The 13,639-nt window shown below is 46.5% G+C and overlaps 2 long non-coding RNA genes across 2 annotated transcripts in view; one reads left to right on the top strand and one right to left on the bottom strand.

Annotated features, from left to right (window-relative positions):
* Positions 1-4,860: 4,860 nt before the first annotated feature.
* On the bottom strand, positions 4,861-13,439 carry LOC144455032 (uncharacterized). Its single transcript, XR_013483675.1, has 2 exons — positions 13,351-13,439; positions 4,861-5,850 (listed from the first exon to the last, which is right to left on the bottom strand). It is a non-coding gene; the product is annotated as an uncharacterized LOC144455032 (long non-coding RNA).
* LOC144455031 (uncharacterized) overlaps positions 13,375-13,639 on the top strand; it is a 99,102-nt gene continuing 98,837 nt past the window's right edge. Inside the window, exon 1 of the long non-coding RNA XR_013483674.1 lies at positions 13,375-13,631. This is a non-coding gene — a long non-coding RNA (uncharacterized LOC144455031). The remainder of the gene's footprint in view (positions 13,632-13,639) is intronic.

The following is a 13,639-nucleotide window of genomic DNA, read 5'->3' as shown; positions in this document are numbered from 1 at the left end:
TTTGTTTGTTTTTGTTTTTACTAGTCCTGCACACATGGGCAAATGTTTACCTGCATGCCTGGTTTCACAGTGGTCAAGTCTCAGTCAAATGTTTTATATTTCTTTCACAAATTTCCTTCCAAATTAAGGTCACCTGTATTTTGTATTCATTTTCTCTGAATATTGCTCTTGTGAGTGGGTAATGTCAATGTCTTACCAGATTAACTGATACATTGAAGGCTGATACCAACTCAATGGTGCCTTCACTGCTATGAATTCTTATCCTACATCAGATGACCTTTGCTATAATGAAGAGTTTCATAGGTAATTTTGATCTTAATGATTTAGCTTGAATCCCTACTTCCTGTCATAATTTCAGGACTTCATTGAGCTTCATTCTTTTTCCTTTAACCAGGAGTGAACTGTCCCACAGGTTAAAATACTAAAAGTAGATTCTGGAATTCATCACAGTGTAATATTAGGAGTTGGACACAAGATAGCAGCCTAAAAATGGCTATGAAATGATGTTATTATTTGATGTCATTAAATAATGACATTTGAATTATTTTTCCATGTCCTTACCTAAACTGTTAAGTAAGCTGCTGTACCCTAACTGAACACTAGATATCACGAAAAGACTGTGCTATGTTCCTCAATGGCAATTAATTGGTCAACATTTATTATGCACCTACTTTCAATTCAATAAGCACTTGTTGATCACCTACTATGTGTCAGGAACTTTGTGCCAGTCATGGGGGATTTTTGGAAATTAAGGGTCACTTCTGAGGGACAACAACCACAGTAAATTGCAATAAAGCACATGAAGGGTACTAGTTTTTCATAAGACTAACAAGGCAGGATGTAACTAAAATGTGAAGGGCTTTAAATGACAAAGAGAAGAGTCTGTGTTTCATCCCCCAGTGCCCAGGAGAGACATTGAAGTTTATTGAACAGGTTTACTGACTAGTGCTCTAAACATTTCAGTAAACTGCAACATGTTTCTAACCTTGAGATACCAGGAAAAGACGGTGCTATGTTCCTCATTGCAAATAACTGGTCAACAAGCATTTATTGAGTGCCTACTTTGTACCAGTCACGGGGGACAGCCTTTACAGAGATACATCAAGTGTCATATGTGAAGAACAGTAAGCAGGCAAATCTTGGTGAATAGAGCTCCTGAGGGGGAATAGCCCCTCCTACCTTTCCAGTCCTCTTGCACCTTAGTCTTTGAACCACTGACACTGGCCTCCTGGCTATTCCACAGACGGGACCCTCCACCTCTCAGCTCCTGGCATTTTCTCTGGCTGTCTCCCCCTTGGAATGCTCTTCTTTCTCCTCTCTGCCTACTAGCTTCCCTGGCTTTCATTGAGTCCTCACTAAAATCTCATCTTCTGTAAGAAGCCTCTCCTAACCCCTCTTAATTCTAGGGCCTTCCCTTGGTTAATTATTTCCTATTTGTTCTGTATATTGCTTGTCTGTATGTATTGGTTTGCTGTCTCCCCTCTTAGAGTTGGAGCTCCTTGAGGGCAGGAACTGTCTTTTGCTTCTTTTTGTATCCCAGCACTTAGCACAGGGCCTGGCACATTGTAGGCACTTAATAAATGTTTATTGATTAATCATATTATCAAGTAGTATTTAATAAAGCTATAAAGGTAGTATGTAAGCAGGGTTGAAAGGGCTTCAAATGACAAAAGTGCCTGTATTTGATCCTAGATGTACTGGGGAGCCACTGAAATTCATAGAACAGATTGATTGACCAGACTTTTGGAATATCCCTTTGGCTGCTGAGTCAGCAATGGATCAGAGAGGAGGAAAAACCTGACATGGAAAATCCAGTTAGGAGGCTACAGAAATAGTCCGGGTGAGAAACGATGAAGTTGTGTGAGTGGAGAGGCAATGGATGCAACACACTCTGAGGAGGCAGTAATGACAAAACTTGGCAACTGACTGGATATGAGATTTAAGGGGAGTGAGGATCATGGGATAGAGCTAGTGGCCAGGAAGGGGGGTCGAGGCTGGTGTCATGCACATTTAGAGTAGACCTTGGGTGATTCTTTGCATTGCATATTGCACTCAGCAACACTAGAATGGCTTGAAATGTTTTGTCAGCTCTCATAATCACATACAGCATAGGAGGACATGGACAGACGAACATCAACTCAGCCAGGGACAGAGTTACATGGGAACATAGACCTGAGGCAAAGGAGAGGTCCTTCAATAGAAACCAAGAAGGCCCACTCAGGAAGGTGGAATTAGACCTGTGACCCACTGGCAAACCTGTGGGACAGCTTCAGCAACCTATTCTTATTACACCTGGGAATAATTAAGCCTTAAGCCTACCAGCCTTGTATAACAGGAGCCATTCCAGGTTTGGAGCTGGGAAGGAATGTTTGTACAGCCACAAGGGCAGCATGTGATTTCTGGTGTTAATTTCCCCCCAAAGCTGAGGAGGAAGCATGAGTGGAGGGAAGGGTCCATGTCAGTCTTTGACATTCACTCTTCACTCACATCATAAGCAGCACGTTAAATATTCCTCTGGTGGAAGGGTGGGGGTTGGGGATGTGTGTGTGGAGCTGAGCACCCTGGGTGGAGTTAAATAGAAAACCTTGCATCTGTCCATCAGGTATTCCTGGGTCACAAACCCAGCATGCCACAAGGTTCTCTGCTGCAGCAACCACCTGGGTCAGGCTCACTAGTGTATTCTGCTTTTGTGGTAGAACACCCTGGAGGACTCAGACTTGGGCTGCCCCAGGAGTAGTCATATCCTCAATACTAACCTCATGGGAAGATGAGGGGCAGTTGCCAGTGGTGAACTAATGGTACAAGTCACAAATCAAGGAAATCAAGGAAACCATCAAGAGAAAGAGCAGGCATTATTAATCAATCAACTTAATAGATTAATCAAATGGATAATTAACTCATGATAATCTCCTCCCCTGCCCCAATTCCTTATCTGTCTGTGATGGTCAGGGTCCAGTGGCCTCCAGTCCCACTAATCTGAACATCTCCTTTCTTTCTTTCATTAATTACAGTATATTTTCTGTCCCCTGAGCCACTATCTTCTCAGGAATCTCCCTCTCACATCCTGCATCTTTCCCCCATATTGGTCCACTCACCTCTGGGGGTAGATGAACAAGGACAGAGTAACTTCCTAACTAGTTCCCTGCTCCCTGTGGGTTCCCCTGGTTGCAGGTGAGGTTCTTGGGGGGAAAAGAATGATTCTGGGGAGAAAAAATACTACAGACACCTTCCCCATATGAGTGATTGTAATAAAGTAACTGTGAGGGTTTAGGGCATCTTAGTTGCCGTTGGCACCCCTGTATCTATGGGGTCTGTCATAAAGAAGGCGCAACTCTCATTTTCTCATGTTTTGGTGAAAAAAAAGAGAGGGATGTCTGGATATGGATATATACAACCAGAAGCATCTTTACTCTGGACTATGAGTTCTAATATTGGTTTTGTTTGTTCTTTGCCTCCTTTTCCATCCTCTGACACAGAGTTTGCAAGGAGATAAGAGAGGGGTAACCAACTGTCCATTTCTTGGAATTGCATTGGTGAGGGTGAAGGCTGCTCTTGGAAGCCTGTTGATCCAGCATTTCAGGCTTTGCCTAGGGTCCACTGTCTTTAGGGCTTACTTGAGCAGACTGTTCCATCATTCCACCGTCCTTACTACTTGTGAGTGAGGTGGGATGTGGAATAGAATGTGTGTGATACATCTTATGGTTTTGCTCGTGTCTGAGTGGCTGCTGATATAAAAGCTGTGCCATTATGTGAACTCAGCACCAGATCAGGCAAATAATGTGGCAATGACCCCTCCTCAGAGAGCCCCCTTGATAGGTACCCACAGCCATCAGAATATACCAGAGGCCTCTTTATTGTGACCCTGGTCATATATATGTGTGTGTGTGTGTGTGTGTGTGTGTGTGTGTGTGTGTGTGTGTGTGTGTGTGTGTGTGTGTGACAGTTCATTGGCCAGCATATACATACATATATATACGACATATATATAGACAGAGTTCATATAACTCATGGTGTCTTATTAGCAGGACATTTTGTATGTGGCATTGGAGCTGAAAAATTTCACAGTCTTTGTGGTGGGTACCACAGTCATTATGGGTGATGTGGAGGCTTCTCTGCTTTTTTAAATAAATTTTTAAAAAATTTTTTAAAATTTATTTTCATTTCTCAACAATCACTTCCTTAAGCTTTTGAGTTTAAAATTTTTCTCCCCCTTCCACCCCACCACCCTCCCCAATATGGCACACAAGCTGATATAGGCTATACATTTACATTCCTATTAAACATATTTTCATATTAGTGATGTTGTAAGCAAGAATTAGAACAAATAGGAGGAACCACTAGAAAGAGGAAACAAAACACAACAAAAGAAAAAAATAGCAAATAGTATGCTTCGATCTTCATTCAAACTCCATAGTTCTTTCTTCTTTGTGGACAGCATTTTCCATCAGAAGGCCTTTGGAGATGTCTTAAATCCTTGTATTGCTGAGAAGGGTTAAGTTTATGGAGGTTTCTCTTATGGGTCCTCCGCTGCATAGTTTTCGCATCACCATGGACCAAAATTCAATAAACTTTCATTCAGTACCTACTATGTGCCACATGCTGGGCTTAGAGCTGCAGATACAAAGAAAGTCATAGGACAGTCCCTGCCCTCAAGGCACTCACAACCTTAATGGGGGAAGACAACATATAAAAAGAAATGGAAAAGGAGGTTGGGGAGGAGGTTAGCTGGTGGGGAGACATGCAGAAGTGCTATAACCAGGTGGGAAATGATCTGAGGAAGGAAGAGTTTCTGAGTAATTTCATCTTAAGGATTGATGAGTCTTAGGAGATCATGAAGCCCAGGAAAGTGGTAGGTGGGAAATGATGAGGTGAGTTCTCTAGGTGCCCTCCTTAAATGGTGGAGGATCTGTGTGGACACCCCACTCCCCTCTCCAACCAGAGGGAGGGAGAGGCCCCAGAGCAGGGAGTGTTGAGGAGGAGTGAGTTTCCCAACTGATTTCATTTTGTGGTGAAATGATGAGTTTTTAGAGATCATGAAGTCCAGGAAAGCAGCCAAGTGGGAAATGATAGGGAGTATTTGAGCTTCATGATCCTGGTCAACTTGCTTATTCTAGTATAATTCTGGGCATGGTCCTTTCTTGTGGGCAGAGACACAAGTCATACAGAGTGCCCATTTGTTGAGCCTGGAGGAGATACTTCTCTACAGTGAGGTTCCCCAAGGAGGTGGTGAATTGATCATCCATTGGTAGACTGTCACTGACCTTACCTCCTATGTGGAGGACCGCTGAAGCAGCAGGAGAGCTGTTTGGAGTCCTGCCATCCTGTGGAATGCATGATGCTGTGGGTGGAGCAGATGGACATATCGGCTGACTGTACTGCTGTGGCATTCCAATGAGTTTGACCATGTTTAAGGAGGTCTGTACCATCTGAAAACCAGACATCTCCTGCTTCTGAGAGCTCAGCAAACCAAGGGCCCCAGGTTGCAAGAGGGGATTTCATTGGAGGTCCACCATGACTAGCTTCTGTGGCAGCCTGTTGCTAAGCAAGGGTCTCAAAATAGGTAGCTAACTCCCCTTGGGCCTGGCCTGGCTTAACTCTGAATATATCACTTCCATTTAATGATGGATGATTCTTGGAGTCCACCTGCCTTGAGGGATTTGGCATTAGTCAGCCCCCATTCTGAAGGACTGACATTTCTGACCAGAGTGCCCGGGAGGTCTCTAGCCTCTTAGTTCCCATTAGGGTCCAGGAGCAAGGAAGAAGCTGTTTTTCAAATGGAGTATAGCTCAGCGTGATTCCATTCAGTTCTGGGGTCTAGCATCCTAAGACCATGTGCACTTTGGCTTCATCCTGTGGCCACAAAGTACAGACTGTATTAGTGTCATTAATGGATCCTTGCAGTAGGGTGTTATCATCAGCCAGCAGGAGGCCCAGGGGTAGGGCTGCCTTGAATTTTCTCTGGATTAGTTGCCCAACCATTATGGCTTAATTAGTCAATTCACAGGTCAACAGCCAAGGTCCCAGCTTCCTCATTAGGGCCTCCCAAAAAGAGGTCATAAATAACGGATTGCCCTCCCATTTGGAGGAAGCTTATGTTTAGCTGGAGTCCATGCCACCACTGGTAGCAACTTGAAGGAGTGTTAAGATGGTCATGTCATAGGACCATGAAAGATTATTACATGCCTATCCAGGTAAAGGCAAACTGGTTGTAGTCTTCTACCTGACTAGGACCTGAAAAGAATGCAGTGGCCAAGTTGACCACTGCAAACAGTCTCTGAGGATGGCCACCAGCATCTCTTTAATGGGTTCAAGGTCAGGGACAACCAGAGTCACCAAGTCAAATTCTCTTTTCAGGCTGAGGTAATCTGTGGTCAGTCTCCAAGTGCTGCTGTCCTTCCAGGATGTCCCAACGGGACTACTGAACTGAGGGGTTTGCCTGAGGACTCTGGCATTCAGCAGTTTCTGTATCAACACCTGTCTATTTCACACACATTTACCCTGGAATCTGTACCACCCACTAAGGTAGGGGCAACACTGGGGGAGTAGAGACAGCCCCCTGACCAGCTATGTTTGGCCTCAAACAGAGTTAGGTCAGGGGAGAGGGCAGAGACCTTGATGCCACCCTCTCCGAGAGCAGTGGTGTGATGGGGCAGTCAGAGATTTTGAGGGCTCATTTTGATTTGGTCTCAGAGCGTGTCCATAAAATGTTAGTGTCTTGGTTTTTGGAAACTTGTATGTGCACAGCGGCATCTTGCATGTTGGAGATTCAAACAGCCTTTGCTCTTCCCTCCCTTTTATACTGCCCCTCCCTTTGTCCTTCAGGCCTCAATGAAGCATCCTTGTGTCTCCTTCATCTCTAAAGGGATCCTGACCTTTTACCAAACCACTGTACTCACCACCATTAATCCCAGCAGATGAGGATTTCATGGGCACTAGATCTTTGTACGTAATTGGACACAGAACATTTTGACAATATGGGACTCTGGGGAGAGATGGGCAGGGGGGTGGATCCTAATTGGAAAAGAAATGGCATAAATGATCACTGGCTGTTTTGACTCCTGTGAGGCATGTCAGATCTTTGCCTTTCCTCTCTTCCTCCTCTAACAGTGCAGGAAGCAGGAGAGGGCTAGTAGTGAACATCCTCTCACGTCCTGGAGGGATAGGAGAGCCAGTGTCTAGAAATCAGAGCTGACTCATCTGTGTACTGGGCAAGAAGCAGGCTAGAGGACTACACACTATATACTGACATGTCCTCGGAGACCGTACTTCCCAGTTCCCCTATTTACTCAGTTCCCATCACTTAACTCCTTGTTTTTGGGCATCTCAAAAGGGAGGCCCCACTGATATCTCAAGATTACCATATTCAAAAAAGAATGCATTTTTTCCTCCTCCTCAACTCTCCAAATTTCTCTATTACTATTGGGGGTCCCAGTGTCCTCCCAGTTGCCCAGGCCTGCAGCCTCCATGTCCTCCCCAACACTCAAATCCGCCCCTGGTCCAATGTGTCGCCAAGTCCTGTTGATTCTACCTTCACATCCCTTCTGTACTTCCCTTTCTCTCTGTGCCCAGCTGCCCCTCTGCTGAAGGCCCTTGTCACCTCACACCTGGGCTGCTGCAGTAGTCTTTTGGGTGCTTTGTGGGTAGTTACCCACTCCAATCCATCCTCCACTCAGCTCCCACAGGGATTTTCCTAAAGCCCAGGTCTGGACATGTCACCACTCCCCTCAGTATACTCCAGTGGCTCCCTAGCACTTCCACAAGGAAATAGAAAAATCCTCCATTTGGCTTTAAAGCTCTTCACAACCTGACCTCTTCCTACCTTTAAATCTCTCTCTCTCTTTTTTTTTTTTGGCTAGGCAGTGGGGTTAAGTGAATTGCCCAAGGTCACACAGCTAGTAAGTGTTATGTGTCTGAGGCCAGATTTGAACTCAGGTCCTCCTGAATCCAGCACCAATGCTCTATCCACTGCGCCACCTAGCTGCCCCAAAATAATCACTATTTTTTTTTTAGGCAGTTGGGGTTAAATGACTTGCCCAGGGTCACACAGTAAGTGTCAAGTATTTGATCTGAGGCTGGATTTGAACTCAGGTCCTCCTGGCTTCAAGGCCAGTGCTGTATCTACTGAGCCACCTAGCTGACCCCCCTACCTTTAAATCTCCCTGTCCTCCATACAGTCGTCTCCCAACTTCATGCCTTTTCACTGGATGTCCTCCATAGCTGGAAGGTTCTCCTTCCTCATTTCCACCTCCTGGCTTCCTTCAACTCCCCTCAAATATCACCTTCTTCCCCAGTTCACCTTTCACCCTCTACTGTTAGTGTCTTCCCTCTGTGATTACCTTCCATTTTCATATAATGTCTATATTTTGTATGGCCATAGTAATTTGTCTCTCTCACTGAAATGTGAGCACCTGAGGGCAGGGACCCTCTTTTCCTATTTTCTTTGTATCCTTAGAGCTTAGCACAGTGACTGGCACATGGTAAGTGCTGAAAGATAAATGCCTGTTGACTGACTGACTGCCTGATGAAGGGCAAACACTGAAACCTTTTCAGCCTTAGCTTCCTCTTCTGTAAAAAGGGGTTAACGATAGCACCTACTTGTCAGGATTGTATTGAGGATCAAATGAGACAACATTTTTAAGTACTTTGAAATCTTCAAGAGCTCTATATAAATGCTAGCTGTTTTGATTATGGATGATAATCATAAAACAGAGGTAGCGGCATTTGTAATACCTCCTTTCTACGGTCGTTGAGGACAGCTCATCCTCACCATGCCCCTCCAAGATGCCTTCAGGGTGGTCTCATCACGTCACATTTAACCCTCCTGCCTCCTCCTCCTCTTCCAGGGCAGGGGGATGTGGGCTGGCTTTTCCTCACAACAACTTCACTTGTGGCATTAGCACTGCCCCCCTCAGCCACCCCCAGCCCTTCCCCCTGGTGACCTTAGACTGGTGTCCTCAGTGAATGGGTGAGTAAGAAAAGCAGTTATTGAGTTCTTACTGTGGGCTAAGCACTCTGCTAAGTGCCTGACATACAAACAGAAGAGAGAATTCCAGCTCTCGAGGAGCTCAAGATCTAATAGGGGAAAACCCGAAACACAAGAGGTTCCAGCAGCAGGGAGGATGGCAAGGCCCAGCGTCCTTGGGGTGCACCAGCAAAGCAGATGGCAATCTGCCTTGTTTAGGGACATGCCCACTGATAAAACCCTATTGGTTCTGACCTCAATTCCATTCCATTCCAATGAATAAACTTCCTATCAAGCACTTCCTGTGTGTGAGGCACTGGGGATACAAACATCCTACACTCCTAAGCATCCCCTCAGAGAGCTTACTGTTCTATTAGAGACATACCCCATGCACAGAGCCCAGTGAGGGCCAGATAAGATGAAGTCATTTCAGAGGTCAGAACACTGAGGACTTGGGGGAGGGGGTGTTGACAAGGAGAGATGAGGAAGAGCCACATGGAGGAGGTGGTGGCTGAGCTATACCCTAAAGGAAGACAGGCATTCTAAGAGTTGGAGCTGAGGAAGGAGGGGCACTCTAGACTTGGGAGACTTTGTGTGTGACAAGGAATGGAAGCCAGAGAAGAGCCATGTATGGGGAAGAGCCGGAAGGGGAGTTTACCTGCAATGGAGAGCATGTGAAAGTAGACTCCAGCTTGTGGAGGGGTTTAATTGCCAGGCTAATGATTGGGCAACTAATCCCAGAGGCCATAGGGAAGCACTGAAGGTTTGTGAGTAGGAGAGGGACAGGGTCAGATCTGCTTTAGGCATGATCAGTTTGGGATCTGGGTAGAAGATGGAATGGAGTCTGGAGAGACTTGAGACTGGGAGGTCAATTAGGAGGCAATTGAAAGAATGCAGGCATGAGAGGTGGTTAGGGCTTGCCATGGGAGTGGAAGATGCAAGATACATTTTGCTGGTAAAATCAAAAGGACTTGTGAACCCATGTAGAAAATAGCGTGAAATCTTGCAGAGGGGAAGGCCTACATGGGTGCTGAGGACACTTTTAGCTCCAGATCTGTAATCTTGTGAACCTGGTGACTGGAAGGATAGTGGTGCCCTAAATAGAAAGAAGGAAGGTTGGATTTGGGGGAAAGATCATGAGCCCCAAGGCTTGCCTGGGGGAGGGGCATTGCACAGAGGGGCATCATCATGCAGGTGATGCATGGCCTCTGGGCTTGGTTGCTTTCCCATTTCCTTGGGCTCACCTGCGGGCCCCTCCTCTGAGATGGCCATCTCTCATGCAGCTAGAAGAGTATGTTCATTGCCCCCATCAGCTCCTTGGGGCAGGGATGGATGACTGGGAGGCAGCCTTGGGGGCTGATCCCTCAACTCTCTGCCCCAGCCCTTCTGTATTAACCTGGACAAGGCACTGAAACTCCCAGTGCTCTAGGTAACTCTCTGAGAGTATAAAGTTTCTGAGAAGTGGTCAATCACATTTGAGAGAGGGACTTTCCTCCTCTGGGAGTTTCCCCCCCCACATCAATCACACATCCACACCCTATCCCTATTGTTATCCTAACAAGCACCCTGCCCTTAGCTGCCTGGACCCACTCAGATGCTCCAGGCCCCCTGGGTGCTGCTCATCATGGAGACTTGCAGCATCCTGGGGCCTGTGAGCATCCCCAGGCCTCTCCTGAAACTCCGCTTCCCAACTCTCAGGCTCCCCAGCTGCCCCTGCCCCCAGTTTCCTACAACAGAAGCCCAGTCAGGTGCAAACAGGCAGGACTGCCTTCTAAACACCAGCTGTCACTGTCCCACATGGGCCTTTTCTGAGCATTTGGGAAGAAATTCAGCTCAGACCAACATCTTATGCAGCCATCCCTTTCATCATCTGTTCTAGAATTTTGTCAGCAGTCAAAGCCACACTCAATGACTTAGAGTTTGCAGGTGCTATTCTCTCTCCTTTTGGGAAAATCAGATGGGCCTTTGGCTTTCTCCAGTCCTGGGGTACCTCTCCTGGTCTCTACCAGCTTTCAAATGTCACTGACACTTAGCTGTTCAGCCATCACACCTGCTAGTTCTTTCAGTACACAAGGGTGAAGTTTGCCCTGGAGAATAACTGGCCACTATGTATGGGTCCCTGCTGCCTCAGCTTCAGGGCCCTTCTTTCTTCCCTGGCATCTCCCTCACCTCAGCCTCCCCCTCCCCACTTCCTCTCCCCTACTCTCTTGACAGCAGCTCACACCTGCCAGTGCTCTCCCTGTCACCTGGGCCAAGTGACATGACTTCATCAAGGGCAGCTAGGCACTCATTTACCATCTCCTCACTTGGTTTTCTTTGCTGCCCCTTATGGACTATTTTTGTTTTGTGCCTTCCCTGACCAGAGGCCACCGGGCAGAGAAAAAGGAATAAAAGTCAGGGAGTAACTTCTCCATCTTCCGTTAATTATCACCATCCTATTCATCCTGGGCTGAGGTCTTGGCTTTCTTCATCTTCCTTTCTCCATAATAGAGGTAAGGAGACTTTTTCACAATTCCTTAGTTTTCTTACCAGCCTCAGCTCCTTCTGAACTTTAGGGGGCCTGCCGCTGTTGTGACAGTATGTTGATAAGCTTTGGTATTCCTGAGACAGTGTGGGAAATCAGAAAGTATAGTGGACATGAGGTCAGAAGAAAGGTGTGTCTGAATCCCACCTCAGACACTTCCTAGCTGTGTGACCTTAGGGCAAGTCCCTTGGGCTTCAGCTTCCTAACTTGTAAGATGGAGCTAATAATACAATAGCAGCTACCTTGGTGGGTTTCTGTGAAGCTCCAATGAGACAAGGTCTGTAGAGCCCTTTGCAAACTTTAAATGACTATATACATATGAGCTACTTATTTCTCCCCTCATACATGGAGCACAGTTTGTATCTGAGCTACAGCTTAAACCTCAGTCTCTGCTGACTCCATCTCCTCATCTATAAAATGGGGACATGTTGGGGATCTGTAAGGATGTAGAGGGCCACAGGCTGTTCATGAGGTCTCACTGACGGGTGGAGGCCCCTCTCGGGTGCTGATCTCTGGTGCTCCATTGTATGGATCTTTAACAATCTTTAACTCCCCTAGTTATTGTGTGGTCATTAGCAGTCTATTCTGGGATTGGAGTCAGATAAGTGCACAGGACACGCATGCACTGTCCTTGAGCACAGCATGGGCTATATGTCATTGTAACTTGAGAAAGAGTTCCTGTTATTTTACTACATAAGTACGTGCTTTGCTAAAAATAAACGGAGTTGCTTCCATCCTGTCTCCTGCCTCATCAATGCGCATTCGAGATAGAAAATCAAGCTGCTCTTGATTCATCAGGTGATTGGGAAATCCTAGGCCCTAGGTAGGCTCTATAGCCAAGTGAACTAGTTGTGCACAACAGGGACAATAATACTTGTATCTTCTACCTCACAAGGTTTTTGTTTACATTTGTAAACCCTTCAGTGTTAGAGAGATGTGAGCTGTTCTCATCTTAATTCCCTGTTCCCTGCCCTTTGCTGCCTTCTTGTGCCTTATACATGGGAGGCAGCCCGGTACAGTGGAAGGAGCCCTGGTAGCTGGGCGGTACAGTAGAGATGGGGCTATCGCCCACTCCACTTTGTAACTGTCTATATTCTACAGTCTCCATCAGCTCTGACAGCCTGTATTCTAGTTTTCTTTCTCTGAATTTTCTGTCTCTGACTTCAGTAGTTAGGATCAGATTTGACTCACAGAAGGTGTTTGGTAGGATCTCTTCTTTCCCTATTCTCGCAAACCATTTAGATAAAATTGAGATAATTGCTGTTTAACTGTTTCATAGAATCCATTTATAAATCCATCTATTCCTTGGGTTTTCCCCTGTATATTTGGAAATTCATTTGTCACTAGGTCCATTTCTTGGACTATGATTGGGCTATTTTAATTATCTGTCTTTTTCTCTTCATCTGGTGTTTTATATTTTTGCAAATATTTATCTATTTATCAGATTTGTTAGCATATATGATGTGGCTATTTCAGGAGTTTTTCTTTCTTTAAGCAGCCTCACAGTTTCACCATTTCAGCTTTGACTCTATGCTGATTATCAGAATTTCTCATTTTTACAGTTGCTTCCTTCCCAGTACCTTTTGTGGCCCCATGCCATGTCTATTCTTACTCTTTCCTCCCTTTCTTTTACTGATGAAGGTGTTTAGAAAGACAAGGGGTACCCCCTACCTACCATGAGGCTAGTTGGAGGGACTCCCCGGCCCCTCCCTCCTCCCTGCCTCTGGGGCCCCGCCCCCTTCTCTCATCCTGGACCCGCCTCCTGGGGGGGAGATTGGGGCAGTCCCCGCCCACCTCTGGGACTCAGCTCCGCCTCCGGATCTTACATCACAGGCGGCCCGCCCCTCCCCTTCCCACACTGCACCTGCTGGGGTCACCAGGATCTGTTTCCGGGGCTTGTTGCGTCATTGGGCCTGTCTTCCGCCCCTTCCTCACTCAGGCCCGCCTGAGAGAAACCGGGGCATCTGCCCTGGCTAGGCCGTGCCTGAGGGCTGAGGGAAACAGGGCCTTGGCCCTCTCTGGCCCAGCCAGGGATCACAAAGGGGAGCCCCCGTCCCAGCCTGAGGCCACAGGGCCCTCCCTCTTCAGCATCCTGAGGTTAGCCCTGCCCTCTGCATGGTTACTGTTTCTGTTCCGTTGGCTGAGGTAAGCCC

Source organism: Phascolarctos cinereus, unplaced genomic scaffold (genome assembly GCF_003287225.1).
Source record: "Phascolarctos cinereus isolate Bilbo 61053 unplaced genomic scaffold, phaCin_HiC Scaffold_8;HRSCAF=390, whole genome shotgun sequence".
In the NCBI taxonomy this organism is placed as follows: Eukaryota; Metazoa; Chordata; class Mammalia; order Diprotodontia; family Phascolarctidae; genus Phascolarctos; species Phascolarctos cinereus.
The sequence above is the reverse complement of the archived record's forward strand: the minus strand, read 5'-3'. Positions and strand labels throughout refer to the sequence as shown.